At 35.3% G+C, this 11,261-nt stretch overlaps 1 pseudogene; it reads left to right on the plus strand.

The window, feature by feature from the left end:
- LOC138850098 (small ribosomal subunit protein uS2-like) overlaps positions 1-6,206 on the plus strand; it is a 150,045-nt pseudogene extending 143,839 nt beyond the window's left edge.
- Positions 6,207-11,261: the final 5,055 nt, after the last annotated feature.

Here is an 11,261-nt window from a genome sequence, read left to right on the forward strand (position 1 = left end):
TTCATGAACTCAGGTTACACTGCATGCTACTCTCTCATAACATTCTGTCATTTGCTACTCTTGGTTAAGTATTTTAAGCAATAGTATATATTAACATAGCTTTATTAAGGTAAAGAGAACATGGATGCTATTCATGTTCTCTTAATGGTTTGCCTGATTAATATTATTATGCATTCTGATAGTAAGTAAAAATAGAAAGAGCATGGGAAATAAAAGCATAAAAGGATTCTAAATAAAGAAAAATGTTTGCTGTTACAACAGTTGAACTATGTAAAAATTTCCAGATCAAAACTCTAGATTTAACCACTATCTCTACGAAACCTCTTGATCTGACTATATATTTTTCTTCTTCTTTTTTTTTTTTTTTTTTTTTTTTTTTTTTTTTGACAGGCAGAGTGGACAGTGAGAGAGAGAGACAGAGAGAAAGGTCTTCCTTTTGCCTTTGGTTCACCCTCCAATGGCCGCCGTGGCCGGCGCACTGCGACCTGGTGCACCGCGCTGATCCAAAGGCAGGAGCCAGGCACTCATCCTGGTCTCCCATGGGGTGCAGGGCCTAAGTACTTGGGCCATCCTCCACTGCACTCCTGGGCCACAGCAGAGAGCTGGCCTGGAAGAGGGGCAACCGGGACAGAATCCGGCGCCCCGACCGGGACTAGAACCCGGTGTGCCGGCGCCACAAGGTGGAGGATTAGACTAGTGAGCCGCGGCACTGGCCATATATATTCTTCTGAACATAACAATTTTTCTATAAAACATTAAACCCATAATAATACTAAAAATAAAATGAAAATAGAGCAAGAGAAAGATTTAAGAAACCTGGGAAACACAGAGTTTCATGAATTGTCATACAAGTACCAGAGATAAGAGAAGTCTTTCTCAAGAACTCACAGAGTAGTCATAATCTGGAAAGAAATTTATAAAAATATAGCATTGTGTCCTTTAAACCCATTAAGAAGAGCAAAGTATTCAGCTTATTTCCTTATTCACTCAACTTACTTTGGTATACAGACTATATGCTGATTAAATTTTGAAAATGGATTTCATGAACTGTGGAAAAAATGGGATATAATGGGGTGTATGCCAGACATATTTCAGATACCTGAGTCTCAAAGGTGAGAGTTTGTTTGACAACTATGTACCTTCACAGTAGGCTGTGAAGAAATAAAAACAAAGACCACTGCTCCAGAATCATTTGTTGCAAGTGGTTATTTTCACCCTAACTCAAGAGGAAACAACTTACTCATCAGATGTTCAACAGAAATAAGAAATACAGAACCTAGAGTCTGACTCAAACCTGTGATTCAGAAACACCACTTCCAACAAAAATCAGCTCCAAGGAAACCTCAAGAAAGATTTATGTCAGGCACAATCACACAATAATGCTAAAAATAGCGCACAATACTTTAATAGTCAATTATGAAAGTGTCAAAGTGTATATGAAGAATATTCTGTGGTACTAGAAAGGGCAATAAATGATATCCATATGTTAGCTATAGTTTTCTCTGTGCTGTGGGACTGTGGACAATATTCTCTGTGATTCTATGCTGCTGAAACGATTTACAGGTACAGTTGATATATTTCCATTTGGATAGATTTTATATTTATAAGTAAAGTCTGCCATGGTGAGTACAATAAATAGATGGCAAATGTAAAGAATGTTGCATTGGAGAAAAAAGCACAGAGACATTCCAAGACTTCTCAGTGAATGCAAAATCTCAGAGTATTGTTTTTATAGCAAAATCTTAGAAGGAAGTTCAAATAAATTTGTCAATAATGAAAAGAAAATGATGATGCATTAATATAGGGAAACAAGGATCAACTAAAAAATAAGACCTGATATACATCTTATTTTATGCATTTTATCTATTTTAGAAGTTTATTACATTTATTATTTTCAAATATGTTTTAAATTTTATGGCATATAAATTGTGATCTAAGTTATATGAATACTTTGCCACTATAATAGAGCCATTTTACATAACAGTTTTATACTCTAGGTAGCAGTATATGTAACTAAATTAGCAAATAGCATTGGGGTGCAATTTTTCCCCAATTTCACATGCATACACAAAACTGGATGATAAACAAATGCGAATATTATAATGAATAATATTGAGCATACGTCATGGAAAACATATGTTTTGTCTTAAAAAGGTATCTAGTTATAAAAGAGGTTCAATCAGGTTAAGAAAATAAACTTGTTAGGCCTTATGTGGTTTCAGTTTCAGAATATATAAGCATTTCCTCAATAACTTTAGAATGACCACTGAGATTAAACCAGTTCCAAGTTCATAATTATAAATTATAAACAAAAACAATGAAATACACTAAAAGTGACCACTTTTTAGTGCTCCACATGAATCACTGATATCACAGTTAAAAGACGAATTTAAGCAATATAAAAGTAAGCAGGTTTATTTGGTTTTTGAGTGCACATGAACTAGTGAGAGTCCTATATTCTTATTTTCCTTAAATATATTTAAGCAGCAAAGAATATTAAAAAATCTAAATCTAAAGTAACAATTTTCTTATATATGAAACATTTTCCTAAACTCTTAAATCATTCTAGCTTAAAAATATGTTTTACTGAAATTTTTATTGTCACAATTTTTATGAAACATTTGTGTGATGTAATAATGTAATTAGCACTTTGTAGAACATATAGTGTCAGTGGCAAGAAGCCAACTAACTACATAATTAAGATAGTTTTTATAAAATAAACAAAAATTAAAATTTTTAATGTAGAGAAGGGCTTTATAAAAAAGAGAAAATGATTTACTCATTCTGTCAAGAGTAGAACTGTAAATTCAAACTGTCAATTCAAGCAAAGTAAAATATAAATATGAAAGTTCTCTTCAATTTCATGAAAAAATGAAAGCACCTTTAACACAATAATCTTTCTTTTTTAAAAAATTATTAATATAAAGAGGACCGATTTCATGCATTTCATAGGTACAATTCTAAGACAATATCCATACCTCTCTCCCCTTAATACCCCTCCCTTCCTCTTCTTCTCCTCTTTAGTTCCTGAGATTATCTTTCAACAAGAGTAAATATATAGAAAGATCCTTTGTTGTGCTGTTGTTGTTTTGTGGTGGTGTTATTATTAGAGGTATTATACTTAATATTCTCTTTTGCTTTAGAATGTTAGGACATATTTTGCTTTTCAAATCAAATACTCCAATTTAAAATTCATTCCTGGATTGCCAGTCACAAAGGGCTCCACAAGCAGCAGTGGAGTGTCTGGATGTCATCGGGAGAAATATATATCATTCTTGAAAGATTTCAGAAAGGCTGCTTATGGTTTTTAGGTATTCTGTGTATTGCATCATGCAGTATAGGTAAAATATTGTTCAAAAACATCAATTAACTTAGTTTTTCAACAATTATCTAAATATATTTACTTTCCAATTTTACAGAAGTATCTGGAAGAATGATGGAAAATAAGTGGAAATGTGTTCATTCATCTCACTTAAAAACTTCATTAAGAAGTGGGCATTTAATTTAGTGGTTAAGACACCTGTGTCCCATATCAGAGCACTTGGGTTTGATTCCCATCTCTGGCTCTTTGAAGACACTTGAAGGAAGCCATGATGTGTCCCTGCCACCCATGTGGGATACTTGCATTGTGTTCCCAGGCCTCCGCTTTGGTCCTGACCCAGCCCCAGCCCTAGTCATTGTGGAAATTTTGGGAGTTAACAGTGAATGAGGGCTCACATTCTCTGTCTATCTATCTCTCTGCCTATCAATTAAACAAATAAAAAGTTTAAAATGAAGTTTCAGGGAAAATTCATATAATGAAAAAACTATGCATGGCTTTCAAAATTTTGCACCAAAATAAATGTTAAATTATTTTCCACAAACTTTTTTTTTTTAAAGATGTGTTTATCTATATGAAAGTCAGAGTTACAGAGAGGCAGAGGCAGAAAGAGAGAGAGAAGTCCTTCATCTGCTGGTTCACTCCCCAAATGGTGGCAGTAGCCAGAGCTGGTCTGATCCAAAACCAGGAGCCAGGAGCTTTCTCCAGGTCTCCCACACAGGTGCAGGGGCCCAAGCGCTTGGGCCATCTTCCTCTGCTTTCTCAGGCCATAGCAGAGACATGGATCAGAAGTGGATCAGCCAGTGGATTGGAAGTGGATCAAACTGATGCCCATATGGGATTTCAGCACTGAAGGTGGCAGCCTCACCTGCTATTTGACAGCACCAGCCCCTACAAACTTTTTAAAGTATCCGCATATGTATCCCATAACATCATGTTCTATTCCTTAAAAATATAGAATAACATTTATTTTTAAAACATTTGTGGATAAAACATGCAAAATATGTACTGAGAGGGTGCCTTGTGCCCCTATAATTAGATCTATGTCCTAATCTCAACGTTTTCAATCTCACTGCAATACAGCAGAATTATGAACTCAGAAGAAAGAATTAGAAACAAAAGTTCCTTCCTTCTTCCTTCATGTTTTCAAGATATAACGATATTACTTCATTGAACACAGTGGACAAAAGCAAAAGTAATTACTGTTTTAAAACTTCAAAAATTCAAATTATTCCTCTATAGAAACTCAAACTTCTTAAACTGAAAAACCTACCCATTACCACTGTAGCCTAACAGACGCATTTTGGACTTGATTCCTAGCAGCATCCTGATTCCCAAGAGGTGTTTAGCGGTAACTGGAAGAGCATTTCTTAGAAACCAGACGGCCTTACATATTTCTATTTTAACCATTTATTTTGATATACTAGAATACTGTAATAAATATTTACCAACTTTAGGGAGAACCCCAAAAGGGCTAACTATACTTTTATAGTGTTAATTTCTGACTTTGAAGCTGTTCAAATAGACACATAGAGAATCATTTATTTTAGTAATTTAGTTTTTCAAAATCTTTGTAAATGTGCCATTGTTATTTGTATGTCACAGGCTACTTCAGGGTACAATTTTCAGAATATGCTGTATATATGGATTAGTATACCTCCACTAAATTGTCAGATTTATGGCATTTCCTCTTGGAACCTCATACAGACGTGAAAGAAAGTATGTCTCACGTCACATGTCACAGAGTGCCTCGTGATTCATTTCCCAGTCTCACCCAGGTATGCAAAAGTTTTATGTCAGTAATCTCTATGCTAGTTAAACAAGCTTTAATTATTGGAGCACTCCCATCAGGGGCTCCAGAGCTGGCACTTACGATAAGTTCAACAACTGATGTTTGAAGTCTGAGACGTTGGAACTTGTTGGGAAGGAGAGGAATAAATTTGAGAAAGACAATCAAACCTTCTGTTACTCTGCAGAGAGCAGTCCATAAAACATTGTTATGGATTACCAGAGTAACTTAAAGGGAAACTTCACAATACCCTGTGTCTTTGTAGTCCTATAAATGAAGGAGGAGGATGTTTTCAACGTCTTTACAAGAAGCCACCTGGTGACAGCAACCTTGATTTCCAAATGGGACAGTCCATCTACAAAATGAAAAGCGATGGCATCTGCATCATCAGTCTGAAGGGGACATGAGAGATGCTTCTGTTGGTGGCTCGTGCCATTGTTTTTATTAAAAACCATGCTGATGTCGGCGTCATATCCTTCCTGAACATTGGCCAGAGGACTGTGCTGAAATTTTTAGCAGACAATGGACCCATTCCCACTGCTTCACGCCTGAAACTTTTGCTATCCATATCCAGAAAGCCTTCAATTAGCCACGTATTCTGGTCATCACTGATTCCAGGACTCACAATCAGCATCCTACTGAGGCAGCTTATGTGAACTTGCCTATAGTTGCTGTGCATGACACAGATTCTCCTTTGTGCTATGTGGACATTGCATTCCATGAGAAAAGAGAGCTCAAGCCATGGGATTGAAGGGGGTGGGTGTTGGCTCCAGGAAGTTCCTGTGCATCTATGGTACCTTTTCCAGTGAACACTCAGCGAAGGTCATGCTTGATTTCTACTTCTACAGTGGTCCTGACATGACTGAAAAGGAAGAGCAGGCAATTGATGCAAAGGTCACCAAGAATGAACTTCATGGCGAATGGACTATCCCAGCCCCTGAGTTTACTGCTACTCAGTATGGGGTTGCAGACTAATCTGAAGGCATGCAGATGTCCTCTGTGCCTATTCAGCCATTTCTCACTGAAGACTTTAGTTCTCAGTTTGCCATGGAAAACCAGTGTGCAGATCCCATTGCTCAGGCCACAAATGGGTATTAACAACCACTGAGTGGTCTGAAGCTGCTCTTCTACAGTCTCTAAAGCAAAATGTAAATAGGATTGATCTAAAATAAACACGAGTTTCTTTAAAAAGAGAAGAAAAGTCAGTCAATAGATATTATTTATGATGACAGTGCCACCAGAAGTGTCTCAAATCAAGAAATAACTTCAGGGCAAACTACATGTTAAACATATTACACATAGACACACACACACACACACACACACACACAAGGATTGTTGAAAAGTTCATGGCGGGGCTGGTGTTTTCACATCATAGGTTAAGCTGCCACTTGTGAGGCTCACATCAAATATCAGCGTGCATCCTTGGAGTCCTGGCTATTCCATGCTTCTAATCCAGCTTCCTACTGATGTGCCTCGCAGGCAATAAATGATGGTCCAAGTACTTGGTTCTCTGCCACCGCTGTGGGAGACCCAGATAGAGTTCCTGGTTCCTGGCTTCAACCAGAACCAGTTCCAGATGTTGAGAACATTTGGTATTGAACTAACAGACAAAAGATTTCTCTTGTCTCTCCATCTCCCTCTCAGTGGTTCTACTTTTCAAATACATAAATAAATCTTCAAAAACTTCATGGAAATCTGTGTTATAAAAAGCTATGAGTGTATTCTGAATGTATGCAATAAAATACTTTCCTACTTTTTATGAATTGTCTCAAGTATCCCCATGCATTAGTATGCATATAAGAAAATCACATATGCCTTAACATTTAATAGTATATGTTGTTTGGAAAAAAAAAACAATTAGCAGCTATGTATTAAAAATGAAAATTCGTTTCCAAATATAGGAAAAAAGTTGAGGCTGCATCATTGTGAAATATCTGCAAAAGAATCAACAGTATAGATTTCTGAAATGAGTTCTCTAATTTTCTAGGAAAATGAAGCTAAAAGTTATTTTCCTAGGATAGCTTAGAAGTGACTGGTATTATCCATTGTGAGCTAAGGTTTGAAGTACATTGTCATTTCACCAAATCACCTTAGTGATTGATAGCAATTCCTATCCATCTTGTCATTCTTAGCAGAAAAGTTAAGAGTCAATGATGCATGGTAATTACATATAGCAGCAATCTGAAAACAGTGACAAAGTCACTATCTTGGCTCCATTATATCACAAGTCCCACTGAAACAATTCTATACGTATAATGAAGTTATTTTTTTGAGATACATACTTTTCCAGGAAACATCTTACACTTCTCCTCAACTTCTGAAAGTAGCTGACCACATTCATAATCAAAATCTCTGACCCTACCCTATATGAACTATAAAATATGAAATATAAAAGATGATGTTATAAATTGGACCTTAGTACCCCAGAAAGATAGGAAGAGAGAGATTCTAACACTAAGATTTCTTAACGTAAGTATGTATATCCCTGAAAGTTTGGGTTTCCAGGCAACAAATATTTCCATTAAGTAACGACACAGAGAAGCCAGAAAAATTAAATTAATATAGTTCTCCTTCCTTTACATGCCTTCTGGTTACATTTTTAACTTCATTATATGGCATGATTGGTCTAACAATTCAGTTGATATTCACAGAAAACAAGAGACAGCTATAGTTATTTCTGCACAAAACAAAAGAGGAAAACTTGGATTGAATTTCCTCTGTTGATTAATTAGTTTTTGATGTGACTAAGAATACTAGGCCGATAGTACATACATCAGTGCCCATTCATGAGACAAAATTCCCAAAAACTTTTAAAATAAAACATCATAAGATATTAACTAGAATTAAATGGTTATTAACTGTGTAATTTGAAAGAAAGATGGGCTAGTGTTGAGGCATAACAGGTTAATGCAACATCTGTAACACCGGCATCCCATGTGGATGCTTGTTGTAGTCCCAGCTGCTCCACTTCCAATTCAGATTACTGCTAAAGTGACAGGGAAAGCAGTGGAAGATGGCCCAAGTACTTGGCCCCCTGCGTCTGTGTGGGAGACCTAGATGAAGGTCCTGGTTCCAGGCTCCAGCCTGGTTTAGTTTTGGAGAGTGAGTCAGCAGGTAGAAAATGGGCATGGTGACCATTTGGAGAGTGAGTCAGCAAATGGAAAATCAATCTCTCTCTCTCTCTCTTTTTCTCTCCCCTTCATCCTTACCCTCTCTCTCTCTCCCTCTCCTTTCCTTCTCCCTCTCTGTAACTCTGCCTTTCAAATAAATAAATAAATCCTTATTTTAGAAAAAAAAAAGAAAGAAAAAGAGAAAAGAGAGACAAAGAACATTGATATTATAGAGTTAGCAAGTATGGGACATTGTCAATTAGATTTCAATATCATTGTGAAAATACTGAGTTGTAACCATAGGTTGGCTATAGATTCAGGAGCATAGTAAAAATCAATAAAAGTATTCTGTGAGACTCAATGGCTCTATGGGATTTATAATTGAAAAAGTATGTCTTTATTCTTATTTGCAAACTTTCATGTAATTTATGTCAACAAAATTTATAATAAATCTATGTTGTATAATTTGAATATAATTTATCCTTCCAATATCTGATGCTAATGATTTTAAGAGGGTAGAAACTTAGAAGAAGAGGGTATTTGAAAGGAATTAGACTATAGCACATAAACAGGGTGGTGCCCCATGGTTCAAAGTCACTAGCTTTTGAAAGAGAGGAAGAGAATGCACCCTTGTCTAGACAGACACTGGGGAGACACTCCATGCTTTACTGCAGTCAAAAAAGGCAGGGGTGGCTTGTCAGAGCTTGCATAACACTGTTTGGACTTCAGTCTCCAGAAATAAGGACAAAAATGAATCTGTTTTCTTTAAAATAATAATCTATACAAGTGTATTTTATAAGGAGAATGATGATTATTACATTATGTATATTTATACATACATATGTATAATGTTTTTCAGACAGGAAACATTTGCCATCACATCACAGTACAAGAGATCTTTTTTAAAATATTTCTTTTAAAAATTTGTAATAAGTAATAAAAATAAATATCATTATCTACAAATGATTAGGTAGCAATCAGTCTTCACATAAGGTAATATACCATTCAAATAAAAGACTTAAGTAAACCTCCTTTGAGTTATAAATTATTTGAGAAATAAAAGTTTTCAAAACACATAGCAAAGGGTTTCATTGCACTGGTATCCAGAGCATAAAAATTTGGCCTGCTGACAGAAATATTTCTGTCCATTGATGTAGGTTATTAAAAATAATATTTTAAGATTTTATTCCATCAAATTTAAATTTTAAAAATGCTATAGAGCAGTTAAGAGAATAATTCCCACTCAAGGGTTTGGATACACTCCAAGATAAGGGCCTTCCGGAAACTAAGCATGACTTAAGAAAAATGAATCTTTCAAATTAAAGAATAAATCCTTGACTGATCACTCTAAAATGTACAGAAGCTTGTAAGACTCTCTGCTCACATTCTTTCAGTGGCTTCTCTAATACAGAGAATCATGTCTGCACTCCCTATTATACTTATGATACCTTGCTCTTTTTGCCAATCCTAGTTCCATGGGGTCCCCACTGTCTGCCCAAACTTTATCTTTCTACACTGGCTGCTCTACTGTTTCTGGAAAATATCAGTTATTCCAATGGAAGGGCCCTTAAACTTACTCTTACTTGTTCTAGCATAATTTTATCCAAGATATACAAGTCCATTTGCTCAAGGATCTTCTTTTTTTCCAAGCCAGTGCTCTCTAAATTCTGTGACCTTTATCTATTTCTGAATTGATGTTATTTGTATCATACGTCCCAAGTAGCATTTTTTTCTTTATTTAGGAACTATCCTGTGTTTTTTTCCCTTTTCCATTAGAAAAAAAATTTTGTTTGCCACAATGATTATTACTTTGTGTTTAAGGAGTACTCGGAAATAACAATTGCTCAAAAAAACATTTGTCGAAAGCATAAAGAAAGAAGGTGGCAATGGAAAGAGAATAAGAAGGAGGGAGAGAAAGATGGACAGAGAAAAGAAATGCTAGCAAGATAGAGGGAAATTTCTTTCTTGTATTGTGATCCACAGAACATTTTTAATGAAAAATACATAGAATTTGGAAAAAATTCAGGTGCATTGTAATCTATGCTTTTTCCTCCTAATTTTCTGTTTTCTCTGTTCTCTGTTCTCTGTTCACTCTGGGCCTCTAGTTATTTGCAGTCCTGAAGTAATTAGCCTTTTAATTAGCGTATCTGGCTTTGATAGGAAAACCAACTTCTTGTCTAAGTTGAACTGAAAGAATACTCCCACATTAAACAAAGATGGGTAGTCTATACTAAATTTGTGTGAGACAACACCCTCTGTCCCTTAGGGAGAGGTCAACTCTTCGCCCTATTTTTACATACACATGAAAACTGTGTAATATTAAACATAGAAAATAATTTTAACAATGACTGTTGCTAAATCATTATTTCTGTGTTTCTAAAGTATGATTTACCTACATGAAAACAAATGTATATATACTTGACATTCATTACAGTCCCATTGATAGCTAAAATTTTTGTACCATTTGTGTTTCAATTTTTTGCCTAATGTCAAGAAGCTGCCCATTTCTGTGACAAATTTCAAATTAAAATCATTATCCAGGGTAGATTTTCAGTCTCTTTATTAATTTAAAGAATATAAAGATGTAGACATTGATTCATTTATCCCTCAGGTAGACTTATTTCCTTCTAACACAACATGACAAATTTATATTGTAAGCCCAATATTAGGCATTTTATTAGTCACTGGGGTAGTGTAATATTGAGTAATTCACATGAATAGTTGTTAACATTTATTGACTATTTACTATATGCCAATCACTCTTTTGCTTGTTTTCATTGATTTAATTCTCAGAGAGGAAAGGAATCTTCTTTATGCTTATGCCTTTTTTAAATTTACAGTTATCTGACTACCTCAAGACTCAATACTATTCAGTAGAAAAGTTATGCCTCTGAACCTGTATATCAGGAAATACACACACACACACACACACACATACTTTACTATGCTCAACTTGTTCCACAGAAATCATTATTTTAATACTATAGAAGATTTTCTTTATGTTGATGATACCTCTGGATACCAGGTCTAAAGAGAAGGT

The sequence above is a fragment of the Oryctolagus cuniculus genome, chromosome 6, assembly GCF_051225735.1.
Source record: "Oryctolagus cuniculus isolate XC-2025 breed Fujian yellow rabbit chromosome 6, ASM5122573v1, whole genome shotgun sequence".
Taxonomy (NCBI): domain Eukaryota; kingdom Metazoa; phylum Chordata; class Mammalia; order Lagomorpha; family Leporidae; genus Oryctolagus; species Oryctolagus cuniculus.